Source organism: Balaenoptera physalus (genome assembly GCF_965194825.1).
Source record: "Balaenoptera physalus genome assembly, chromosome: 2".
Classification (NCBI taxonomy): domain Eukaryota; kingdom Metazoa; phylum Chordata; class Mammalia; order Artiodactyla; family Balaenopteridae; genus Balaenoptera; species Balaenoptera physalus.
Genome location: NC_138883.1, coordinates 88,423,663 through 88,450,807, shown reverse-complemented (window position 1 = coordinate 88,450,807; position 27,145 = coordinate 88,423,663). Strand labels below are relative to the sequence as shown.

At 38.9% G+C, this 27,145-nt stretch overlaps 1 protein-coding gene and 1 long non-coding RNA gene across 4 annotated transcripts in view; one reads left to right on the top strand and one right to left on the bottom strand.

Annotated features, from left to right (window-relative positions):
• Positions 1 to 17,350: 17,350 nt before the first annotated feature.
• LOC309655218 overlaps positions 17,351 to 27,145 on the top strand; it is a 39,098-nt gene continuing 29,303 nt past the window's right edge. The window contains exon 1 of the long non-coding RNA XR_014260660.1: positions 17,351 to 17,382. This is a non-coding gene — a long non-coding RNA (uncharacterized lncRNA). The remainder of the gene's footprint in view (positions 17,383 to 27,145) is intronic.
• SLC28A2 (solute carrier family 28 member 2) overlaps positions 18,569 to 27,145 on the bottom strand; it is a 120,804-nt gene continuing 112,227 nt past the window's right edge. For all 3 annotated transcript variants that reach the window (XM_082450090.1, XM_082450089.1, XM_082450091.1), the window contains 2 exons: positions 21,420 to 21,484; positions 18,569 to 19,161 (listed from right to left, as the gene is read on the bottom strand). The gene's annotated coding sequence lies outside the window, so the exon portion shown is untranslated. The remainder of the gene's footprint in view (positions 19,162 to 21,419; positions 21,485 to 27,145) is intronic.

Sequence of the window (27,145 nt, the reverse complement as noted above, 5' to 3'; positions counted from 1 at the left end):
ATGAAAATTCCATGCATTTGTAATAATCCGTGGGCAGCTGGTATGGATTTAAACAAATAGCTGAAAATTCCAGCATAAACTTTGTCGTACTTCTGAACTAACTTTACAATTTGTCTACTTCTTCTACAGCCATTGTATTTATGGTATGTATCTGCTGAGGGATTCAGGGACTGTAGTCGACCTACCATTGCTCAGGTCAAAATTTTCTTCATGCCGGTTCTTCTCCACAGGGATAATATCCTAAAGGGGTTTAGTTCAGTCTCCCAACATTCACATTTGATTGTCAATATCAGTATTATCATACATTTTATTAGCTTCTACAATATTAGTTTTACCCAATTATCTAATGTAATTCTACCTTTAATCCTCCTCAGGTCAAGTTATAAGACATAGTCCTATAATTTTGTGGAACGGCCCTTCAATCACTTGTTTTCCCTCAGTTTAAAAAGCATATGTTTTGTTTATCCCCATTTTCTATTAACCCATTACTCTGAGAGTGACAAGTAATATGCTAAGCCTACTGAATATGTTTCTTTGCCTACCGTTTCACTGTATATATAGGCAGTGAAGTGTCTTGATCTGATCTGATGAAATGTAACTAGGAGAGCCAAACAGGAAGGTGATATATGTGTGTGTGTGGTTGTTGCAGTCCTTTGACAGAATTTGCAACACTGACTTTAGCCATTGCTATGTGAAACCAAACACTTAAGGCCAATATTTAAGTTGCCAAACAATAGGTAAAGGGACAATGTAATCTATTTGCCAACTATATGATGGACCTTTTCCCCTGGGAATACTTCCCCAGAGGAACCGAAAATTCTGCCTTTCCTGTTGGCAAATAGGGCAATTTTTATTAAGAGTTTGAGGCTCAGTAGGGGCCAAATAACAGCTGGCCAATCCTCTTCAGGAGGCTCTATAGTCAGTCCTAGGGGAAAAGAGGCTACTTGCTTGTGACTACAGTGAGTTCCTCCCATGGAAACTCCCAGGAACATGCTCCCATTGTGCACCAAATCCATTTTAGGATGGAACTTGTTTGGGCATTGTCCTTCTTGTTGGAATGCTTTTCTAACATCACCCATGACATGCTGGTATTTCAGGTCTTAATATAATCTTATATCCTTCTGTTATTGGAGCTGTTCCATAAATGCTCAATAACAAGCCTGTAACTGTCTTCAAAAGGAATATACTAGAGAGTAGCATTTGGTACTTTTCTAGTTCAAAAGTCCAGTTCACCATTGAGCAATAGATATTGCCTTTGGCCAGAGACTCCAGTTAGCATGAGTGCAGGCAGCCAACACTTCTAATTTTATTTCATCATTAGGATCATAAGGTCCTAATGGGATAATTTGGGCTACAGCCCTCTGCGGTTTTAAGAAGCCTTGCTGCTATTCAGCTCCTCAGTCAAATATAGCCCTTTTCTGGGTAATCTTATGAACTGAAACTAATGGTATCCCGAAGTGAGGGATACAATTTTTCCAAAAGCCAAACAGGCCCACTAGGTGTTGAGTCCCTATAGCCTGAGAGGTGGGAAGCAATAATTTATTACTCATTGTCTACAGTATGCAGTCCCCCCAAATTTCACAGTCTGTGTACAGCCCTGGATTTTTTTGGAGTTAATCAATTATCCCCAATTAGTTATATGATTTATGACCTCAGTAAGGTCTCTTTTAGCTTGATCCTCAGATTTTGAGAGAACCATAATATCACCAATATAGCATATTCGAACATTGTCCAGTTGTATTAGATCTAGGGCCCACCTGACCAGACTGTGAAAATACATGGGCACGTTCAAATATCCTTGATGTGATACAGTAATTGTGTATTACAGACCATAACACGTCAATGCAAGTTGTGGTTGCCTCCCCCTGTCGACTGATAATGGGAACAGCACATTTTCTGTGGGATTCTGTGGTGAACTGGCCCACATTGGTCTCTGCTTCCTTTACCCTGCTATCTGGATTAGGTATCACTCCTCCATCAGCTGTCCTGTCTTCCAAAAATTTATAGGCAGCTCTCATCCCCTGTTCTCTCTTTTATCTTAGTCCTTGTGGGTTTTTACCGTGTTATTCCATTACTATCATTTTAGGGCAGTTTCAGGGGAAAGTGAAGATAAATGTTTATTTTTAATCCAATTCAGTCCCTAATCATGGGTTAGTCTTTAGACAGTTAATTCTAAATAGCATGATAAAGGAAGAAATTGAGGGAATTTCCCCCAAATCGCACAACCTGGTTGCACACCAGGAATTAAGGTGAAATGGAAGTGAACCAGTCCTTGCACCGTCTGCAGCTCAGCTTCACATCATTTGAGTAGCCCAGAAAATCTCTAGCTTGGAATTGGATTAAAGTGATACTTGATTGCTGGCACTCCCAGGTGCCTGAAAAAAGTAATCAGAATTCTTCTTTGAGGGAATGTAACATCTGTCTAGGCTTCAGATTGTTTCTAAAAATAAGATTTCATATACAAAGTCCCATACACAACCAAAGATAGACAGATGCACGAAGAGTAAAGACCCTTTCAGCAAAACATTCAACAGAAATATATCCACAGAGACTCCAGATATCAGATTATCAGACAACAGACTATAAAGTACCCTCCCACTAAGAAGCCCCATATCCATTAGCAGTCATTCTCCATTTCTCTTCTAAGCCCTAGGCTATTACTAATCTACTTTCTGTCTCTATAGATTGATCTATTCTGCAAATTTAATAAATGGAATCATACAAAATGTGGTCTTTTGTGATGGGATTTTTTCACTTAGCAAAATGTTTTCAAGTTTTATCCATTTTGTAGCTCATATCAGCACTTTATTCTTTTTTTATGGCTGAACAAAATTCCATTATATGGATATTCCACATTTTATCTGTCCATTCATCAGTTGGTGAATAGTTATGTTATATCCATTTTGGGGCAATTATGAATAGTGCTGCTGTGAACATTTGTGTACAAGTTTTTGTGTGGACCCAGCAATACCAGAGTGGAATTGGAATTGCTTCGTCATATGGTAACTCCACGTACTACTTACAGAAAGAAAAAAAAAAGTTACATTAAAAAAAAAACTAGTAAGGGTTCTTCGAGAAGATAAACAAAATTGATAAACCATTAGCCAGACTCATCAAGAAAAAGAGGGAGAGGACTCAAATCAATAAAATTAGAAATGAAAATGGAGTACAACAGACACCGCAGAAATACAAAGCATCCTAAGAGACTACTACAAGCAACTCTATGCCAATAAAATGGACAACCTGGAAGAAATGGACAAATTCTTAGAAAGGTATAATCTTCCAAGACTGAACCAGGAAGAAACAGAAAATATGAACAGACCAATCACAAGTAATGAAATTGAAACTGTGATTTAAAATCTTCCAGCAAACAAAAGTCCAGGACCAGATGGTTTCACAGGTGAATTCTATCAAACATTTAGAGAAGAGCTAACACCCATCCTTCTTAAACTCTTCCAAAAAATTGCGGAGGAAGGAACACTCCCAAACTCATTCTATGAGGCCACCATCACCCTGATACCAAAACCAGACAAAGATACTACAAAAAAAGAAAATTACAGACCAATATCACTGATGTATATAGATGCAACAATCCTCAACAAAATACGAGCAAACAGAATCCAACAACACATTAAAAGGATCATACACCACGATCAAGTGGGATTTATCCCAGGGATGCAAGGATTCTTCAATATACGTAAATCAATCAATGTGATAAACCATACTAACAAATTGAAGAATAAAAACCATATGATCATCTCAATAGATGCAGAAAAAGCTTCTGACAAAATTCAACACCCATTTATGATAAAAACTCTCCAGAAAGTGGGCATAGAGGGAACCGACCTCAACATAATAAAGGTCATATACAACAAACCCACAGCAAACATCATTCTCAATGGTGAAAAACTGAAAGCATTTCCTCTAAGATCAGGAACAAGACAAGGATGTCCACTCTCACCACTATTATTCAACATAGTCTTGGAAGTCCTAGCCACGGCAATCAGAGAAGAAAAAGAAATAAAAGGAATACAAATTGGAAAAGAAGAAGTAAAACTGTCACTGTTTGCAGATGACATGATACTATACATAGAGAATCCTAAAGATGCCACCAGAAAACTACTAGAGCTAATCAATGAATTTGGTAAACTTGCAGGATACAAAATTAATGCACAGAAATCTCTTGCATTCCTATACACTAATGATGAAAAATCTGAAAGAGAAATTAAGGAAACACTCCCATTTACCATTGCAACAAAAAGAATAAAATACCTAGGAATAAAGCTACCTAGGGAGACAAAAGACCTGTATGCAGAAAACTATAAGACACTGATGAAAGAAATTAAAGATGATACCAACAGATGGAGAGATATACCATGTTCTTGGATTGGAAGAATCAATATGGTGAAAATGACTATACTACCCAAAGCAATCTACAGATTCAATGCAATCCCTATCAAATTACCAATGGCATTTTTTTACAGAACTAGAACAAAAAATCTTAAAATTTGTATGAAGACACAAAAGACCCCGAATAGCCAAAGCAGTCTTGAGGGAAAAAAACGGAGCTGGAGGAATCAGACTCCCTGACTTTAGACTATACTACAAAGCTACAGTAATCAAGACAATATGGTACTGGCACAAAAACAGAAACATAGATCAATGGAACAAGATAGAAAGCCCAGAGATAAACCCACGCAACTATGGTCAATTAATCTATGACAAAGGAGGCAAGGATATACAATGGAGAAGAGACATCCTCTTCAATAAGTGGTGCTGGGAAAACTAGACAGCTACATGTAAAAGAATGAAATTAGAACACTCCTTAACACCATACAGAAAAATAAACTCAAAATGGATTCAAGACCTAAATATAAGACTGGACACTATAAAACTCTTAGAGGAAAACATAGGAAGAACACTCTTTGACATAAATCACAGCAAGATCTTTTTTGACCCATTTCCTAGAGTAATGGAAATAAAAACAAACAAATGGGACCTAATGAAACTTCAAAGCTTTTGCACAGCAAAGGAAACCATAAACAAGACGAAAAGACAACCCTCAGAATGGGAGAAAATATTTGCAAACGAATCAACGGAGAAAGGATTAATCTCCAAAATATATAAACAGCTCATGCAGCTCAATATTAAAAAAAAAACAACCCAATCCAAAACTGGGCAGAAGACCTAAATAGACATTTCTCCAAAGAAGACATACAGATGGCCAAGAAGCACATGAAAAGCTCCTCAACATCACTAATTATTAGAGAAATGCAAATCAAAACTACAATGAGGTATCACCTCACACCGGTCACAATGGCCATCATCAGAAAATCTACAAACAACAAATGCTGGAGAGGGTGTGGAGAAAAGGGAACCCTCTTGCACTGTTGGTGGGAATGTAAATTGATACAGCCACTATGGAGAACAGTATGGAGGTTCCTTAAAAAACTAAAAATAGAACTACCATATGACCCAGTAATCCCACTATTGGGCATATACCCAGAGAAAACCATAATTCAAAAAGACACATGCACCCCAATGTTCATTGCTGCACTACTTACAATATCCAGGTCATGGAAGCAACAACCTAAATGCCCATCGACAGACAAATGGATAAAGAAGATGTGGTAACTATATGCAATGGAATATTACCCAGCCATAAAAAGGAACGAAATTGGGTCATTTGTAGAGATGTGGGTGGATCTAGAGACTGTCATACAGAGTGAAGTAAGTCAGAAAGAGAAAAACAAATATCGTATATTAACACATATATGTGGAACCTAGAAAAATGGTACAGATGAACCGGTTTGCAGGGCAGAAATTGAGACACAGATGTAGAGGACAAACGTATGGACACCAAGGGGGGAAAGCGGCAGGGGGTGGGGGTGGTGGTGTGATGAATTGGGCGATTGGGACTGACATGTATACACTGATGTGTATAAAATTGATGACTAATAAGGACCTGCTGTATAAAAAAATAAATAAAATTAAATTTAAAAAAAATTTACATTTCCCCCCCCAAAAAAACTAGTAAGAATAAAAATAAACCTACTAATATACCAAATCAGTGTATGATTTGTGTGATTCATTTGTATAATAGTTGGTATGACTGTATTACGGCTTGAAAAAGACGATGAAAAGGATCTGAAGGGCAAAGTGGCTCTCATGTGAAGATAGACAAAACTCACTGAACTCAGTCTAGAAGAAGGAAAGCTGAGGAAGTTACAAAATCAAAATTACTGAAGTTACAAAATCTTGACTAACTGGTCAACTTCCAATTTATTTAACCATTTTCAAAACATCTCAGTAAGAGTACAGTCTTGATTTTAAATAAGATAGTTTAGGAACCTAATAGCAAAGTAATCTGGGAAGCATAGACTCTGTTGGGTTTTTTTACCAAAAAAAAATAATGAACATATATGAATATTAATATATGAGTTATTGAGAATCTACCATAAGCTAGGCATCATCTTGAGTACAAAACATGCTTTATCTCATTTGACCTTTCTAAAAAACTTCAAGATAGGTATTATTTTTCTTATTAAAAAAGGAAGAGAAGGCTTCCCTGGTGGCGCAGTGGTTGAGAATCTGCCTGCCAATGCAGGGGACACGGGTTCGAGTCCTGGTCTGGGAAGATCCCACATGCCGCGGAGTGGCTGGGCCCGTGAACCACAATTACTGAGCCTGCGCGTCTGGAGCCTGTGCCCCGCAACAAGAGAGGCCGCGATAGTGAGAGGCCCGCGCACCGCGATGAAGAGTGGCCCCCGCTTGCCGCAACTGGAGAAAAGCCCTCGCACAGAAACGAAGACCCAACACAACCAAAAATAAATAAATAAATAAAAATTAAAAAAAAAAAAGGAAGAGAAAATAAAGGTTAAGTGCTCATGTCCAAATCTCTCCTATTTTAACAACAACAACAATTTTCTCTTAAATCACATCATCCCCCAGCTATCTCTCATTTCCTTCCCCCCATGCAGAGGGAAATTTCATGAAAGGATTGCTTGTATTTCCCATAATCATTTTCTTACCATCCACTTATACCTGAAGTTTGCCCCACGACATTGTCAGAAACTGCCTCCTCCGAGTTCAGCACAGAAGTGAGAGTTCCAGTGCCATTTTCCAGACTTTCTCTTAAAAACCTCTTCCCTTGGCTCATCCTCTAGAGCAGGATTCAGCAAATGTTTTCAACATCCTTGGAGCTAAAAATAGCCCTTGTATTCTTCAATAGTTGAAAAAAGTCAAAAGAAGAAGATTTCACGACATGTGAAAGATTACATGAAATTCTCATTTCAGCGTCCATAAATAACGCTTATGGGACACAGACACGTGTATTCGCTTCTGTATTGTCTATGGTTGCTTCGGTGCCACAATGGCAGAGTTGAGTAAGTTGGGACAGAGGCCTTACGTGCTGCTATCACTGCTTCGCAATGCCACTCGCGGCCTATGAATCACACTGACACACTTAGAACTTGACAGATCCCACTGACACAGTTAGAACTTGACAGATCCCACTGACACAGTTAGAACTTGACAGATCCCACTGACACAGTTAGAACTTGACATATCCCACTGACACAGTTAGAACTTGACAGATCCCACTGACACAGTTAGAACTTGACAGTGTTTCAAGTGCCTTATGTATCACTGTGTCCGTGACATTTTATTTTTTTCACTGCCACTGCATACCCAGCATGTCAAAACAAAAAAAGTGGACTTCAAATGTCATGCCTCTAAGGCACAGTGGAATGGGGGTTATTTTGATCAAATTAGATGGCAAAGCATTGTGTTCATTCTACAATGACATTAAGGCTGTGCTGACATTACCAGACTAAGCCTGATCACAATATTCCCACCTCACAGGAGAGGAACAGTCAGATAAATTGGAAAATCTTAAATGGAATATCTCATCACCGAAAAATTTCTTCACAAAAATAAAAAATGAAGATCAGGCTGCAACAAAAGCCAGTTTCCTACTGGCTCATTTGTTAGCCAAGCGAGGAAAGCCATTTACTGCTGGTAAGTTCACTAGATCATGTTGGATTGCAGCAGCTGACGGAATCTGTCCAGAAAACACACACTTGCTTAAAACTATTAGCCATTTGGTGTGAAGCGTTGCTCCAAGAGTTGAGGACATTGGGAGCAACATCAATAATCAATTAAACAAGAAGGCAAATGATTTCGAGTGGTTTTCCTTGGCTCTTGATGTGTCCGCAGATATTATCGATACTGTATCTGCTAACACGAAGAGGGATCAACTTGAAGTCTTAACACACATCATGCCCTAGAGCATTTTTCATCTTTCCTTCTCTAGCCAGCTTTCACACATACCACAAAGGTTTCAGATTCGTTCTCTTCTCAAGCAGGGGCATATTTATTCTTGCAGGATTCTAACTGCAGTTCTCAAAGCTCTAGGATAACTATGGTACATTTTCAGAGAGTGTCAATTTTATTCCAGGATTTGGAGAAAAACTGTTTAAAATGTTTGCCCCTTAAAAGGGTTTTGTGACACATGTACAAGTAAAATTAGCAAAATTCTGCTTTTCCATGTCAGTCAAACTTGTGTTTTTCTTGAATGCATACTGTAGAGTAGAAAATTTTTTATGTGTAGAGAGTGATTGAAAACTCTGGCATTTTTTGGTGTAATCGGGGAACCCATTGATATTAGCTCTGGAGTCTCCTTAAGTGAATGCAAGACGCTACAAGAGGCAAGAACAAATTTTGTGGGTATCTGTGGCCCACATGGTTTATACTTTGACCACAGTAGACAAACTTGAACGTGTGACTTCTCAGTGAGTCCAAGAAGGCTGAGATATCTATTGTACAATAGATATTTATCTACCTTATAAGTTTCTCACCTCGTAAATCACTGTTACTACTTGGATTATACACAAAACCATTGGCTCCTGCAAATCAGCTCCATTTCCTGATATAACTGCCCTCAAATGTTTTGGTATATTGAAATATTTCTGGATAAAATCATATGATATTTAGGATTTGGTTCAAAATAATATGGGATGGGGGAAGTACACTGGAGTAAGGTTTCAAACTCAAGGTCGACTTGTTTTCATTAGGCAAGAAAAGAGAGGTGATGACCAAAGACAAAAACCTGGATAATTTGACTAACTTGTTCATCGTGGTGATAAAGTCTCACTCAATTTTCTTATTTAATAGCTTTTGGCTTATTTGTTTGAAGTCTAAATAATTTCAGATAACAACTGCAAAGCAAAACTGTTAATGTTTTTTTTGTGAACATCAATAAAATTGCTATAATAATAAAGATTGAGAGTTAGATGGAAATCATAAGTACTATATCATTGAGATTCTCGGTTCATTTAAGCATAGTGAAAGTTTTGGCTTTAGTGAAATAGAAAACATCATTACTCATCTTTCTTCAACATAAAAGTGTTTTGACAAGAATTCTGTGGAAATAGTAAAAAAGGCTGACTGGGTCAGAGAGCAGATCATATGACACTGGTTACTTGGCCTGTGAGCAGGATGTTGCAACTCTCAGAATTGTTTATCACAGGAACCTGAAAATATTGCACCATCACTCTCTCTCCAGCAGCATCCTACAAATATTTTTTCAGCATTTACCCTTTTATAGCCCATAAAGCAGTGAACAACTGTTTGCCGTTTTTTTGTGGGTGTGGGTTCTAGAGACACTGGGACTCCAAAATAGAGAAGAGACATTGTCGAGATGATGAATCTGATATTGGTGTCAGCTGCCTTCGGGGCAGCCCAGTTTTCTGACATGGACAGAATCCAAGAAAAGCAGCCTCTTCATTGAACCAATGATACAAGCAGAACATTTCTTTTTCCCTGAATGATAATTTAAAACATTTTAATATATTTTAAAATATGGTGTTATTATAGTATAAAATGAAATATTTGATTTTAATATTTCAAAAGAGACTTCAAAGAAACTTAATGATTTTATTGGCTACTTTGGCCATACCCCCGTACTCTCCAGAGTATGATCTGTTCTCCTCTGCTAGGAGGGGTAACTGGTGGAAAATACTGAAAAGTCCTGATTGAACTGGTTTTCTTTTTTTTAAGGAAAGCGTAGGAAGGTATCAATTATTTAAAACTTCTCTAAACCATACCTGTGAAGAGAAATTCTTCTCAGTTATTTAAAAATCAGGCTAACAAAATATTTTTACATAAACAGTAGTTTTATTATTTTCTAATACTCTAGTGTATTCAAAGTAGGCTAAGAAAGCATTGCCTAATAGAGAATCGGTGAAATGGGGGAAAAAATGAATTGATTTAAGAAACCATGGGCTTACCACAAATCAATTCCTAAACTGAAATTTATTATTTGCATAGACATTGAAGATAATGCCTGAAACCTTTTAAAAAACTAAGTAAAATTTCCTGTATAATTCTGTAGACAGCCTAAATTTTCTATGGGAACAATTATCTCTAAGGTAAAAGGGGAAACTTTGAGTTTGTCCCTTCAACTGATCACAAATGGTCAAATCTGTTTTAGGAAGGTTTTATTATAACCTACATCGCACAGAAAGGATGCTTGGGTGGTATTTGTGGGGATGCCCAGAAAAAAATGTATCGTCTGGTCAAAGCTGAGACATCGAGGCCAGCATTTTTATCCCATCCTGTCCTTGGGCTCCAGGATGCAGCGATTGTGGCTTTCAAGTGAGCGCCACAAGTCTTTCCACTCTGTCCCTACAGAAACTATTTCCTTAACCAGAATTGCTGGCGCTTATTGTGCACAGAGTGGGAACAAACTCCTGGCACAAGGTTAGAATGTGTTCAGCGTTCTGAGAATTGCTTTAGCAATTCTCCCTCTATAATGCATCCATATTTTTTTCTCTCCACTAGACATTTCCACTAGTATACAAATATAGTACTATTTCTTCCACTTAAAAAACAAACAAACAACCACTCCTGACCTCATTCCCCCATCTAGCTGACTGCTCTATTTCTGTTCCTGCCACAATAAAACTCCTCAAAATAATCATCTACCCCCCTTGTCTGCAATTCCTCTCCCCTTCTCTTCTGAGCCCACTCACTCAGGCCTCTACCCCGACCTCTTCACATCAGTTGCCCTTGTTAGGGCTATTAATGTCTCCCAAGTTGTAAAATCTAAGGCACTTCTTCTTTATCCTTACTTGACCCATCAGCAGTGTCCTCGACAATCGATCACTTTATTTTTCTCCCTTGTAACATTTTCTGCCTCTGGTTTTCAGGACACCCCTCCCTCCTGGCTCTCCTCTCTCCTCAGTGGCTGCTACTCCGTCTCCCTGGTTCCTCCTGTCTCTCTGACTTGAAACGCAGGACTGCTCCAGGGCTCAGTTTTGGCTCTTTGTCTTAGACTACAATTTCTCCTGGGGAATCTCATTCAGTCTCATGCATGTAGATGACATCCAAATGCACATTTCCAGCCCTGACCTGTCCACACGCATATGTTCACCTGCCTGCCCCACACTTCTACTTGTATGTCTAATAGGCGTCTCAATTTTCATGTCCCAAACTGAACTCCTGATCTTTCCCCCCAAACCTGCTTCTCCCTGAGTCTGCCTCTGCTTATTTAGTTAAAGTAATTCCATCCTTCCAGTGGCTCAGGCTACAAACTTTGGACTCATTGTCCTTCACTCCTCTCTTTCTCTTGAATAAAATGCTGAAAGAAAACGAAGTCTGCTCAACATAATGCTTAAAGACAAAGGGCTAGAATTCTTACCACTGCCTAAAAGTTGCAAAAGGGCTACTGACACCTCTTTCTCTCTAGAAATGCCAAGCTTCCAACCATCAACTATAATCACCCTCTGGAGAGACCAGGAAGCTTCTGTTCAGACCTGTAACTTCTACTAACTGGGTAACAATTGTTCAAACTGGTTCCAGGAAGGAAGGAAAAACACAAGGTTGGACATCACATTCCCTTTATACACACCACTTATATACGCCAAATATTTTCACACACGTTTCTTTTATTCTCTACTCTCAAGTGGTCAACTTTCCCACCAAGTGCTAAAGGGGAGCTCTGTGGCCCTGGAGACACCAAGTGCTGGAAAAGTTCTTTGCAGAGCACGTAGGTGCCATAGTTGCTGCTGGGCACTTGTATTGGAGAAACAGAGCTGGCCTCACCTCCTTTGGGGGCATATCAATACAGAGAGGATTCCCAAGTAGTGGGGAAACATGCTCCCACGGGTAGAATGTAGAATTCAAATCTCTCTGGGAGTTTTTAAACAGTAAAGTATGTCTTCTGCTTTTTTGAAAATCAGCCCATCTGTAATTTCTTTGAAGATAAGAGATCTGTTTTCTACTTTTTTTGTACCACTCCCAAGAGCCTGAGTGAGGTGCTTTGTATGTGATGGGTACTCAAAAAAAATGTTGCTGATTGTTCTGAACTTTATCCTCTCCCTTGGGAACTGGGTGGGTTCCTTTATCCTTTAAGGACTAAATCATATTTCTATGTGTTTCTATCTCCAAGACCCAAAGAAGCACCTACTTGCCACACAAACAGGTAAAGATACATAAGCCCCAGTGAAGAAGGCACTCATGCAGTCTTGGAAAGTTGCTCTTCTGGTGGGACATCACTGAGGCTTCAGGCAACAGGGGAGATGAGGAGAAAGGAACCTAAGGTAGCCAAGTGTTCTGTATGCTACCAGGTTATTAGGAGAAATTCGGATAGGATTCTTAGTTTATCACTACTAACAGCTCTGCCTTCTCCTTTGCAAATTGGCATTTGTATTCTGTCATCATTTTTACTATCAACCTTGCAGTCTTTAGTGTCTTAAATTAATTTAAATACATTTCTTCTTCCCTACCCACAATCCAACATACATAAGTGATTCTGACAAAAAAGAAATGGGACATTATCTGATAGACATCCTCAAAGACTTAAAATATTTTTAAGAGCTCCATCTGAAAAAATTGTGACAAAGGAGTATGAAAAAATCACTTAGTATTTATGTTTTAACTTTACTTTCTGTTAAATGTAATTTTGAAATGTTCTTTCCTAGAAAAGATACATGAATGATAAGGTTCTTTAAAAAAAAGAAGCTGCACAATAGAAACCTGTTAGAGCTATTACTAAAGAAACCCAAGAACCCATGAAGAAATGCCTGTAAATAAGTGCAAGTGACTGATGCAGATTAGAAGCTCAATTCTGGTTTCAAAGAAAAAAATGCTAAAAGCAAAGATAGAGGAATAACTTTCTTTTTTCCCCAAGTTTTACTGAGGTGTAACTGATGTATAACATGGTATTAATTTAAGGTGTCCAACCTAATGACTTGATTTATGTAAACATTGCAAAACGATTACAATAGTCTAGTTAACATCCATCATCTCATATAGTCATATGTTTTTTTCTTGTGGTTAGAATTTTAAGATCTACTCTCTTAGCAACTTTCAAATATACAATATAGTATTGTTAACTATAGTCATCATGCTGTACATTGCACCCCCAGAACTTATTTCTTATAACTGGAAGTTTGTATCTTTTGACCCCCTTCACCCATCCCCTCCATCCCCCACCTCTGGCAACCACCAATCTGTTCTGTTTCTACGAGGTCATTTTTTTTAGATTCCAAATATGTAATACTATATGGTATTTGTCTTTCTCTGTCTGACTTATTTCACTAGAAATAACTTTCTTATTAGAAAGGTTGTATTAGTCAGAGTTCTCCAGAGATACAAAACCAATAGGAGAGAGAGAGAGAGAGAGACAGAGAGAGAAGAGAGAAGAGAGACTTATTTTAAGGATTGGCTCATGGAATTTTAGACTAGAGAGTCTGCAGTCTTTAGGGCAGGCAGGCAGAGTTTCTCTATTGCAGTCTTGAGGAGAATTCCTTCTGCTTTAGGAAACCTCAGTCTTTGATTTTAAGACTTTCAACTGATTAGATGAGGCTTACTTACACCATGGAAGGTAAACTGCTTTATTCAAAGTCTACTGATTTAATGTTAATCATATCTAAAAATACCTTCACAGCAACATCTAGACTGGTGTTTGACCAAACAACTGGGCCAGGTTGACACACAGAGTTAACCATCACAGAGGAAGTCAAGAAGGCGTGTTCTCCCTCTAGCTCTTCTTCAGCTGAGGAAGGAAACAGCTCTGAGTACTCAGGGATGTGGGGCACTGGGCAAAGTCACCTAAGCTTGCTCAAGACTAGCAGACACCAGCTTAAGCTTAAGATAAAGCCTCAGCGGAAGAAGTAAGAGGTTTTGGTAGTTGACAAAGCTGCTGAAGGTCCCAGAACTGTGACTAGGGCCCTTGGAAGACCAAATTCAAGAAGAGTTCAAGGTGAATTTGAAAATTCTGTTCTTCTTAAGGCTTAGATAAAATGAAGCAAGATAATACTAGAATAAGCAATAATCAATAACATCGAAATTAGTATTGGATAAAATTAATTATACCTAGGTATTTTTTGAAACTGCTTCCAATTGTGTATAATGCTTTACACTTAAGGAGAATTCTAGGAATTATTTATGTCTAGGTCCTTTATGAGAGTACTATTTCTTTTAAAAAATCAAAAGCCCATCAGTCTTTGACCCTCTTAACCACTGTCTGTGAGAATGGCACCTAGTGGTAGCTTAATTAATACCTAAGTAGAAATAAAACAACTTCTGGAACGCTAACTTTGCAAATCTAAGCCAAAACCTATCATGTGAGAGCAAAAGTCCAAACTGTTGCTTTAAAATATTCCTTCTAAACATCTAACTCTTGGCTCTTCCCCCCTTATTCCTCTTCTTTGAATTTTAGCGAAGAACAACACGCATTCTTAAGAAACATCCTTTTGTTATGCCTTCCATTACTAATCCTGTGTTCATCTACTTCGCAAGGGCATAGGGAACTGACACCATTTCTATTCTCCTGGTTCCTGATCATTTTAATAAATTCAGTATTCATGCTTTACATTGTATAGAAACAAATCTTCCACCAGGGCCTTCACTTTGGCCCTAATGAAATATACCCATTTCTAAAATTGTCTGTAATATTCCAGAGGTTTAATAGGTTTAATAGGAGGAAAAGGAAGTGGGGAGTTCCTACTGTGCCCACTCAGGTTTTCTCACATGACCCCTACCGGGGCCCAGGTTGGCAAATCCACAAAGAACAAGCTCTATACTAAGAAAGAGAAAGTAGATGTGAGAAGTTCTGTTTCTCCTGCCAAAAGGCTTTCCATCATCCCAATTATATGAAAATAAAACTTAAGAAAAACGCAGATTAAGGGATGCGAAACTGTCAGAGATTAGAATAGTGACTCTATCCTTCATTGACAGGCTAGGGAAGCTGGCCTTCTTTACACTATGGATTTGAAAACTATTATATGATATTGTTGGGGCCAGTGATATCGCTCACTCTCTGGGAATGGGGTGGATTAACTAGGAAAGGAATGTATTATCACTTCCAAAGGGCTGGCTATTAAGTCTGTGGCTCTTCCTTTTTTCTTTCTCTTTGCTCTCTAGTTATTTACAGAACTTTTAGTGCTCATTAGCACCTTCAGCCCGGGCTGAAACATGGAAAAGAATTAAAATTCAAATTATCATTTCCCGTAGATCTGTCTTCATTTCTAGGCACCAACCCTGCGTTGGTTTCCGTACTACATTGGAGGGGATTATATTGTTCTCTTCCACATTTTATTGTTAACACAAGCCGGTATGGATGTGACTGTATACTTCTGTGCGTAGGCTACGTATAGAAATGTACCGTTATTCATTCCCTGCCCATTCTTCTATTCCAGAGAGACATTTATTCCTATGCTGGAACAACTACTGACAGGCCACAAACTTATTCAGAGAAATCTAATCCACAGCATCTCAGCGGCTACGGGATGGGCTGATGCTCCACTGGTAGCAGCTGCCAAGAGGTTCTGTGCCTCCTTGTTGTGTTAGAAATTATTTTTATGGCACATTTTCTGAAAACCGTTAAGATTTTATGGGCCGGGCTTCCCTGGTGGTGCAGTGGTTGAGAATCTGCCTGCCAATGCAGGAGACACGGGTTCGAGCCCTGGTCTGGGAAGATCCCACATGCCGCGGAGCAACTGGGCCCGTGAGCCACAACTACTGAGCCTGCGTGTCTGGAGCCTGTGCTCCGCAACAAGAGAGGCCGCGATAGCGAGAGGCCCGCACACCGCGATGAAGAGTGGCCCCTGCTTGCCACAACTAGAGAAAGCCCTCGCACAGAAATGAAGACCCAACACCGCCATAAATAAATAAATAAATAATTTAAAAAAAAAAGATTTTATGGGCCTATAAACAACTCAGCGAGAGAAAACTGCTATACTTTACACAAGGAAATTTGGGGGAAAAGCAGTAGAATTCAGGGCCAAGTGTCTGTCCATAGTGTCTGACAAGAAAGATTCTTCTAGAAATAATGAGAAAGAGAGTAAACTCTGCCCAAAGATGAGTATGGTAAAATGTCAGAGAGGCTGTGTTAAGAAAGAGCATTTTTATTATAATGGGATATCAATGTGCAGCGGAATGTAGAAGCTACTCATTTTCTTCCTGTACCATTTGTCTACTTTTTATCCTGGATTTGGACTCTTCCACTGCCAGACAGATCAGTTTCAATACGGCAAAGCCTCCGGGGGCAGCCATTTCAGAGGCAGCAAGCAAAGATGAAGAGTCAGTTTGCAAGGTCAGTGTAACAGAGACTGCTTTCTTATCCTGAAATTCCTGGTTGATGGGAATGCTCTGCCACCCACTACTGGATGGCATCTAGGATGACTTCTGATTCTTCCAAGGAACTCAGTTTAGAGAATGAGTTAACACCCCCATCTTTCTTTCACTCTCTAGAAGGCTTGCTGTAGACTAATAATTTCCTGTCATAGTTATAGAGCAAAGAGGCTTGGCTTTCATTACAATAGGGGCATAAAAATACTAATTTAGAAAAAAAAAATGAATTCAGCTACTATGGTTGGATAAAAAGCCAATATGATGAGATTAGTTGAGTTCATAAATGACCTCAGGGCGGTAATCTGCAAATGGGAAACTGAGTCAACTCTGTGTTAATAGCAATGAAGCAGTTTCCCCTGTGCTTGTTCAAGTAGCCATCCTTACACTGGGGAACCTTAGGAAGAACCTGGGAAGTATTGGTTTGGCCAAAAAGTTTGTTTGGGTTTTTCCGTAAACTCTTATGGAAAAACCCAAAAGAAATTTTTGGCCAACCCAATATACTCCATATAAAGTAAATTCCAGGGGCATTCACTGAAGCCAAAGCAGAACTAGTGTCCAGACCAGAAAACCGACCCATATCATACCAGTATTTAGTTCTGGGGATTAATGGAAGTAGGAAGGAGAATACATTTTTATTGTTTACTTTGCCATCTTGTTTGCAGATTGCCTGGTTAATGTAGGTTACTTCGGGCATAGCAGCCACAGAAACTCTGAGGGCAGCGGGAAACAATTCTTGTGGGTATGGTAAGTAGCATGTATCTTTTTCATTAGGTAATCTCAGATATTTTTATAAACACATCTCAGAGTCCCCAGAGCTCTGCTGGGTATAGAAGGTTTTTCAATAACTTTTTTTGTAGGAACTTTCCACAATGATAGAAACTCATCCCTGCCGTTCAGTTAACTTGAGGTTTTCCTAATGGTTGACTACTTAATTCTCCGAATTCAGGTTCCCACAGTAAAATAACTTGCTCCTTCTACTTCTGGGGTTGTTTCGTGAGCAGAATAGCTGGTGTTCTTTCATCTGTGGCTGCCCACATCCAATCCTGATTATCGTTCTAGTTTGCATACAGCGGCACTTCTAATTTGTCCGTGCATTGCAGGCTATTGCTCTCTGAAATCCATGCCTTGATGACTGGTGACTTTGCTACCACTGCAAGGAGTGTGATGGATGTCTACATGTCTTTTGTTAAGCTTCTGGCAAAAGCCAGAGCACCAGACACTGAGGAATGTAAGCTTCTAATATAGCATATCAGGCATGTAATATGGTCATTCAACTGCCCCTTCTAGAGTATGGATCCTGACCATGTATGTAGGCATTTCCTTACTGGTTTTAACGAGTGCTTTGGTTCTTTAGGGAAGGCAAAGGTAAAAGAATGAGGACCCCAGGGGAATTTTCCACTCAATTCCTAGAACACAAGTACCCTAAATGCAGTATTCTTTGGTTTAGTCTAATTTATCCCTAGGAACACTGTCTGAATATCAATAACTATTTTCAAGGTAGCCTAACTTTCCAGTAGTGTGTTCCAGAAGCCACTATCATAAGGAATCCCTTTGGTGTACTTGTCCTGCATCCAGTCATGAACCTGTGGGGAGATTGGGGATTTCTAGTTTGTCTACAAACTGTAGGGTGGCTAAGGGACCTCTTACCTTCAGGGTAGACCCAGAAGATAAGCCTTTGGGGAAGAGGTTTTGTTTAGTCTTGTGTCAGCTGTTAAGGAGAATTCCAATGGGAGAGGTCTGCTCATCTGAGCATTTCTTTTCCCTTTGAAGAATTCCAGGGCATTCCAGTTTGGCTCAGAATATGTGGCGAACTGAAGTAAAAGCAGACCTTTCTTGGAGTAGCTGTGAGCTACAATAGTTTCACATCATCGCCACCCAGGAATGATATGACAGAACTCCATGGTTGTAGGAAATACTTCAAGAAAATATATTGAGATAATATCTTTTAAAGTTTATGAATTTCTTTCTCTTCTAGTATTTATTGAGCTCAATCTCAGCTTATACTCAGACATTCTGATTTAATTATCTAGGATGGGGACCAGGGATCCTGATGATATGAATATGCAGCCTGCGTTGAGAGCCACCAACTACCCAACCCCCTCATTCTACAGATGAGGAAATTGGGGGGTTAATTAAAATGGCACCAATACAGCATATTTAAGTAAAAAAATTTTTCATAAATATGTAGTTAATAATTTTTAAAACCTGAAACTTCTTGACCAAGGGAGACTTAACTGTCTGGACAACTGTTTACCATTTCCACTTTTTTGGGGGGGTGGGAGAGGACTAAAGGTCTTCCTTATCTCTGATATTAACTCTGTGAACATGGATTAACCTTTCTAACCTTTCTCTGAAAGAATTACCAGCCAAATATTTACCCACAGGAGCTGACACAAGCAAGTTTAAAAAGAAAAAAGAGGGACTTCCCTGCTGGTTCAGTGGTTAAGACTCTGCGCTCCCAATGCAGGGGGCACGGGTTCAATCCCTGGTTGGGTAACTATTCCACATGCTGCATGGCACGGCCTAAAAAAAAAATAAACAAAGAAAAGAAAAAAAGAATAAAAGTTGAAGTAACATAGTTGACTCTCACTTTTTAACTTTCTCTAACAGAACTTTAGTATACAAATAGAAGAGCTATTTTAAATAGCTTATAAAATTAAAAACCAAACAAGGATTAAAATCTGAGAGGCAAACAGGTGCCATGGTGATTTTTTTTAAATGGCTGTACCTTCTTTGACACACACCCCCCTCCAAGAGTGGGGTTTGTTTCCTCCCCTTGACACAGAATAGCTAGTGACTGCTTTAACCAATAGGGCAGGGCTCATCAAACCTTTTCTGTAAAGGACCACATAGTAAATATTTTAGGCTTTGCAGACCATATGGTCTCTGTTGCAACTACTCAACTCTGCATCAGAGCACGAAAGGAGACACAGAAGATACATAAACGAACGGACATGGCTAGGTTCCAATAACACTTTCTTTACAAAGTCAGGTGGCAGGATGGATTAGGCATCAGGCCACTGTTTGCTGACCCCTGCAATAGAGTGTGGAAGAAGTGATGCTCTGTGACTGCTGAAGTGAGGTCACAAAAGGCCACAGAGCTCCCGCCTGGGTCTCCTGGAACACTCATGCTCAGGAAGGTTCCTCTTGGAACTTGGCCACCATCCTGGGAGAAGCCCACACCAGAGAGAGGCCCCACATAGGTGCTCTTCTCAACAGCCCCAGCCAGCCCAGCCTTCATGTCATCCCAGCCCAGGTGCCAGCATGGAGTGAGGAAGCCTCCATGTGATTCCAGTTTCCAGCCTTTCAAATCACCCCTCAGCCTTTGAGTCTTCCCTGCTGAGGCCCTGGACATCGTGGAGCAGAGATAAAACGTCCCCACCATGCCCTATCTGAATTCCATTAGGATAACAAAACTTTTGTTTTTATGTTGCTAGGTTTGGAAGTGGTTTGGTGTGCAGCAATAAATAATTAGAACAGACACTGAATGAACAAAATGCAAGAGCACATGTGGAAGGCTAAAAATCTCAGGAAAGAGAGTTTCTGTATGTGTAGAACATTCAATGCTTGACATTGCTGTGGTTTCAGATACTTTGTAGGTAATACTAAAACAAAATTTATGATGCTAGTCTATACTGGAAAAGCTTTCAAACTTTAAGTAGTATGAACTATGCTAGTAGTCACATTTAAATTACAATGAACTAACTTCATCAGAACAAGCAAGAGAGAATGCAAGCATGACCAAGTCAGTCTTTTGTAACCTAATCTTGGAAGTGATATCCATCATTTTTGCCATGTTCTATTTATTAGAAGCAAACCATTAGGTCCAGCCCACACACAGAGGCAAAATAACTGGGGGGCAGTTTAGAAGCGTGCCTACCCCAAATGCAAGAGAGGTAAATTTTGGGGGGAATGTTTGCATACCTAAAATAGTCTTTTTCTACTCTCATATTTAATTGATAGTTTGGGCACAGAATTCTAGGTTGGCAGAGTTAGGCTGGTTCTCCTCCCTAACCTTGCCTGAGGGTGGGATGCCCTGAGGAGACAGGAAGGGGGAAGCAAGACTTGAGAGATGAGGACGCTTAACTCCTTCACGGCCCCCACTGCACAAGGAAGAGTCAGAGCTGGTCTTTAAGTTCCCTGGAGGACCTGGCCAGATGCAGAGCAGGTGAAGAAGCATAGCAAAGCAGACTTAAAAATATAAAACTTAGAAGATAAAACATTATTGGTGATGTGCCAAACACTTTGAGACCTCTATGATCTGTAGAAATAGTCATTATAGTACACTTTTTTATCTCACCAGTCATCTGAACAATCTGCCTAATAGACAGAAAACAAAAGAATTGAGTGAAGGTGAAATCATGACACTGAAACATAAAAACCAAAACCAAAATCAACAAAACTTCTGAACAGGAACAAAAATATAAGGATACAAAGTGATGCTCAGACCCCCGGTGCAGAAGAAGGAGGTGAAAAACTGGATGAAGACATTTTATCTTTAACTCTTGAAGAGAATGGAAACAATACCTAAAAACCTTTATTTGAAATTTCCTTAAAAGAACTTTTTTTTTTAGATTTAAGTATAGTTGATTTACAATATTATATTAGTTTCAGGTGTACAACATAGTGGTTCAATACTTTTATAGAGTATACTCCATTTAAAGTTATTACAACATAATGGCTATATTTCCCTGTGCTGTACAGTATGTCCTTGTTTACTATTTATTTTATACATAGTAGTTTGTATTGAAATTTCAATTCTTATGTAAAACAAAACCTACCTCTGGATGGACATGAGGCTGATGAACTCCCGTAAATTCTCTTGACTTCTGATAACTCTGAAGCACTGTAGAAATGCAAGAAAAATTCTGGTGAAGAGGTCCTGAGAAGGCATTTTGAGACAACAACAGTTAACATACTCTGTTGGCAAACAGCAGAATCAGCTGCTAGAGATCCGTGAGAGCCTCATTCAGGAAGAAACCCTCAGGGAAGTAAGGGACTCATGATCATGACGATGTGTGAACATAGCTAGGGAAGAACACCAGACCGTCCTGGTGAGGTTTGCTGATGAATTTCATACTCAAGAGAAGAATTTGTAGGCTTCCTTCCTCATCAAGTTGATACAGAAATTCTGGTTGTGTAATTTCACACTGGGACTAAATATGGAGCACTGTCATGGCCAGGCAGACGTTGTATCCAGTAGATTTTCTTCAAAAATAAAAGTTGTTGCTTTAAGACTCGTAGGGAAGTATCCCTAAGCTGTCTACACACTCTGTTCTTCCTGTGCCTTACATATGTGGTTGGCAAAATCAGTGCCTGTTAGGGGCGTACCTGTTGCATTGGGAACAACTGAGGAAGGTTGTTCTTTTATCCATCAATTACCATGGCTCTTTTAGAACTTGACAATGTAATTTCTGTCTCTTCTCAGAATAATGAAAAGGGTAATGACCTGAAGGACATTTATCATTCTCAGTGGACAGACAAGAATGATGCTTTTGAAATTTAAATAGATCTCCTGCAAGCACTTACTTTATGTTTAGATGAAATAACCGTCTAGCTGGCTGAGCATTTGTCCTCTGCAGTGTATCAACAGATTTTTATTTCATTTTTGTCACTGTTGTCCTTTAAAGTGTCCTATCTTAACCTCTTTAAAAAGTCCTATCTTTTTCAAGAGTCTTTGGAGAAAATCTCCAGGGGGCAAATCTTTGACGTTTTCTTTGCAGTCAGTAGAATGACTGCAGCGTTGCATTCACTAATGAGGTGATGGAAAATATTAAAACTTACCATGGATTTTGGTTTGAGGAAGCCATAAGTTTGATAACCAAACCTGATATTCAAATGAAACTCCCTGGGAAATTCCACAGAGTTCAGCAAGGTAACCTGGAATCTCAATTAACCTCTGAGACTTACTCTGAAGAATCCCTAAGTGTTCCAACAGTGGAGCACATTACTCGGGAACTTAAAGATACAGCTGACCCCTGAACAACACAGGTTTGAACTGCACGGGCCCACTTATATGGGATTTTTGCAATAATAAATACCACAGTACTACGTGATCCACAGTTGGGCAAATCCATGGATAGGGAGGAACTGTGGTTAGGGAGAGCTGACTGTAAGTTACATGCAGATCGACTGCAGGCAATGTTGGTGCCCCTAACCCCCAAGCTGTTCAAGTATCAACTGTATATACTCAGAACAACACCCCAAAGCCTGTAAATGCTTATCTCTGGTACCATCGGTCACAGCACAGCTCAAATTCAACACGTCAGAGGAACAGCATGCTGACGTGTACACAAGTGACTTAGCCAACCCTGACACACTCTCAGCCCAGCTCCACAATTGGAGAATCAAGCAGAAGCACAGAAGGACAGAGGTAGAGCTTCCATCCACCCCTTATGAAGCCCTCCACCTGCCTGGCCTCAAGTTTTTTCCTAATGTTTATGCATTGCTGAAGGGCCTTTGCATTCTTCCTGTGATGGAGGTTGAGAATGAGCCTCATGAAAATGGAGGAAAGCATCTCAAAGCACACCTGAGGAACACTTTGACAGACCTAAGCTCAAGTAACTTGGTTTTGCTCAAAATGAATTTTTATATAAAACATGACCTGGATTTCATGGTAGACACATAATATATCAAACTATACAACTATGCTTCCTACAGATAATTCATAAACCATCAAAATACCTAAAAGAATGTTTAAAAATAGGTTTTCTCCTATATTTAATATTTGAAGGAAAAGCTGTAAGGCGCACGTAGGCACCTTAATCTTTGAATATTTTTGCCTACAGGGCTCTGACTAAATACATTAGCCATTGATAATCTACCTGTTTAAACAACCACCGTTTTGTTTGTTTGTTTGTCTGTTTTATTTATTTATTTATTTTTGGCTGTGTTGGGTCTTCGTCTCTGTGCGAGGGCTTTCTCTAGTTGCGGTGAGCAGGGGCCACTCTTCATCGCGGTGCGCGGGCCTCTCACTATCGCGGCCTCTCTTGTTGCGGAGCACAGGCTCCAGACGCGCAGGCTCAGTATTTGTGGCTCACGGGCCCAGTTGCTCTGCGGCATGTGGGATCCTCCCAGACCAGGGCTCGAACCCGTGTCCCCTGCATTGGCAGGCAGATTCTCAACCACTGCGCCACCAGGGAAGCCCCAACCACCGTTTTAACGCTCACACTTTGAAAACTTATCTGGTTTTCCAGAAGATAGTACTGAAAGCGCCACATTTCATTTCTGCGTGATCTCTGGTACCGGCACTCTGGAATTGTTCAAAGTCATTTCAATATAGCATTTGTTATCATTGTGGACCCTACTGTATTTAGTTATCAGTTCTTTGAAGGAATAAATTTTGGGGAGGTGTGGGAGGAAGGAATACATTTTATAAAATATTACAACGAATCTCACAACTGACTTTTGACTAGTTGAAGGTTTAAGTATATTGTTAAACATTTGTAATGTACAGTGAAGGGAATTACCAGAGAGAGAGAGAGAGAGAGAGAGAGGGAGAGAGAAACTGTGAGCTGGTTAAACAGTGTAGTTTTGTCTTTATAAAGTGAACCTAAAGGAACAAGTTACAATTGAAGTTCAAATGAAGAGCCCACCACTGTTGTTCCACATCTGGTTGCTGCTATTTACGTTACTTTGTGGAGCCTACACCTTCTTCTATCCTAACCTTTTTATCAGGTATATGTTAAACACTTCTGCATCATGCTCAAGACAGAATTAGAGGCAATGGGTACAACTGATTTACTGTTTTCTTCTGCTTTTTCTCTGACTACACTTACTTCATCTTGAGCTGGAAAACTTGCAAAGATAAATATTTGGTGGTTCATTTAGGAATAAAACAGTCTTTAGTAAGGAAAATAAATTTTATTTTAATCTAAATGAATTTTTATTTCATCTTATTTCAACGAAATAAGCTTATTTCAATATAAATAAAATATGGATTTGGCTTTTCAATAAATTTGTTTTAAAATTTCATTTTGAAAACATTGTGCCTAGATGAGTTTGCTGGTGAATTCTTCCAAACTTTTAATACGGATAAAATTACACCAATTCTCTATAATCACTTTCAGAAGACAGAAGCAGAGGAAATACCTCCTAACTGATTTTATGAGGCCAGAATTACCATGATATCAAAACTAGACAAAGACATTATAAGAAAAGGAAACAACAGACTGATCTCTCTCATGAACATATATGCAAAAATATTTAGCAAAATATTAGCAAACCAAATCCAATAATGTATAAAAAGTATTATACACCATGACCAAGTGGGATTTATCCCAGGTATGCAAGATTGGTTCAACATTCAAAACTCAACTAATGTAATGCATCACATCAACAGGCTAAAGAAAATCACATGATCATATCAATAAATGCAGGAAAAACATTTGACAAAATCCAACACCCATTCCTAATAAAATCTATCAGAAAACTAGGAATAGAGGGAAATATCCTCAACTTCATAAAGAACACCTACAGAATACAACTAAAATACTTAATGGTGAGAAGGTAATTGTCTGTGTAGAAAATGTGAAAGAATCAACCAAAAAAATCCTGGAACTAATAAGCAATTATAGCAAGGTTGCAGGATACAAAGTTAATATACAAAAGCCAATCATTTTCTTATGTACCAGCAATGAAGAAGTGGAATCTAAAATGAAAAACAAACTACCATTTACATTAGCGCTTAAAAAATCTAATACTGAGGAATAAATCTAACAAAATATATGCAAGGTCTATACAAGGAAAACTACAGAACTCTGATGAACAAAATCAGAGAAGAGCTAAATAAATGGAGAGATATTCCATGTTCACAGACAGGAAGACTCAATATTGTCAAGATATCAGTTCTTCCCAACTTGCTCTATAGATTCAACACAATCACAATAAAAATCCCAGGAAGTTATTTTTGTAGATGTTGACAAACTGATTCTAAAGTTTCTATGAAGAGGCCAAAGACCCAGAATAGCCAACACAACATTGAAGGAGAAGAACAAAACTGGAAGACTGATACCACCAGACTTCAGGATTTACTATAAAGCTACAGTAATCAAAACAGAGTGGTATGGGCATAAGAATAAAGAAATAGATCAAGGGAACAGAGTACAGAGCCCAGAAACTGACCCACATAAATACAGTCAACTGATCTTCAATGAAGGAGCAAAGGTAATATAATAGAGCAAAGACAGTCTTCTCAACAAATGGTACTGGAACAACTGGACATACACATGCAAAAAAAAAAAAAAAAAAGGAATCTAGACACAGACCTCATACCTTTCACCAAAACTAAATCAAAATGGATCACAGGCCTAAATGTAAATGCAAAAATATAAAACTCCTAGAAGATAACATAGGCAAAAATCCTAGTTGACCTTAGATATAGGGGTAACTTTTTAGATACACAAAAGGCATGATCCATGAAAGAGATAATTGATAACCTAGACTTCATCAAGATTAAAAACTTCTGCTCTGTGGAAGACAACGTCAAGAGAATGAGAAGACAAGCCACAGACAGACATATTTGCAAAAGACACATCTGATAAAGGACTGTTGCCCAAAATATACAAAGAACTCTTAAAACGCAACAATAAGAAAACAAATAACCCAACTGAAAAATGGGCCAAAGACCTTAACAGACACCTCATCAAAAAAGATGTACAGAAGGAAAATAAGCATATGAAAAGATGCCATCACATTATATGTCTTCAGGGATATGCAAATTAAAACAACAGTGAGATCGCCACAACTACCAGAATGGCCGAAATCCAGAACACTGACAACACTAAATGCTGGCAAATACATAGAACAACAGGAACTCTCATACATTGCAAAATGGTACAACTGCTTTGGAAGACAGTTTGACAGTTACTTACAAAACTTAAAAAAAAAAATACTTAAAAAAATCAGCTTTATATTGAAGTATAATTGACATATAAAATTGTAACATACTTAAAGTATACACTGTGGTGATTTGATACACGTATACTTTGTGAAAGGATTCTCCATCTAGTTAATTAACACATCCTCTTACCATATAATCCAGCAATCACACTCTCTGGTATTTACTCAAAAGAGTTTAAACACTTATATGTATATAAAAACGTGCACACAGATGTTTATAGCAGCTTTATTCATAGTTGCCAAAAGTTGGAGCAATCAAATGTCCTTCGGCAGGCAAATCAATAAACTGTGGTACATTTTAGTTATTTATTTTTGGCCATGCCACGTGGCATGTGGGATCTTTGTTCCCTGACCAGGGATTGAACCCGCACCCCCTTCATTGGAAGCGTGGAGTCTTAACCACTGGGCAGCCAGGGAAGTCCCAATCTGTGGTACATTCAGACAATGGAATATTATTCAGTGTTAAAAAGAAATGAGCTATGAAAAGACACAGAGGAAACTTAAGTACATGTTACTAAGTAAAAAAAGCCAATCTGTAAAAGCTACATACTCTATGATTCCAACAACATGACATTCTGGAAAAGGCAAAACTATGGAGATAGTAAAA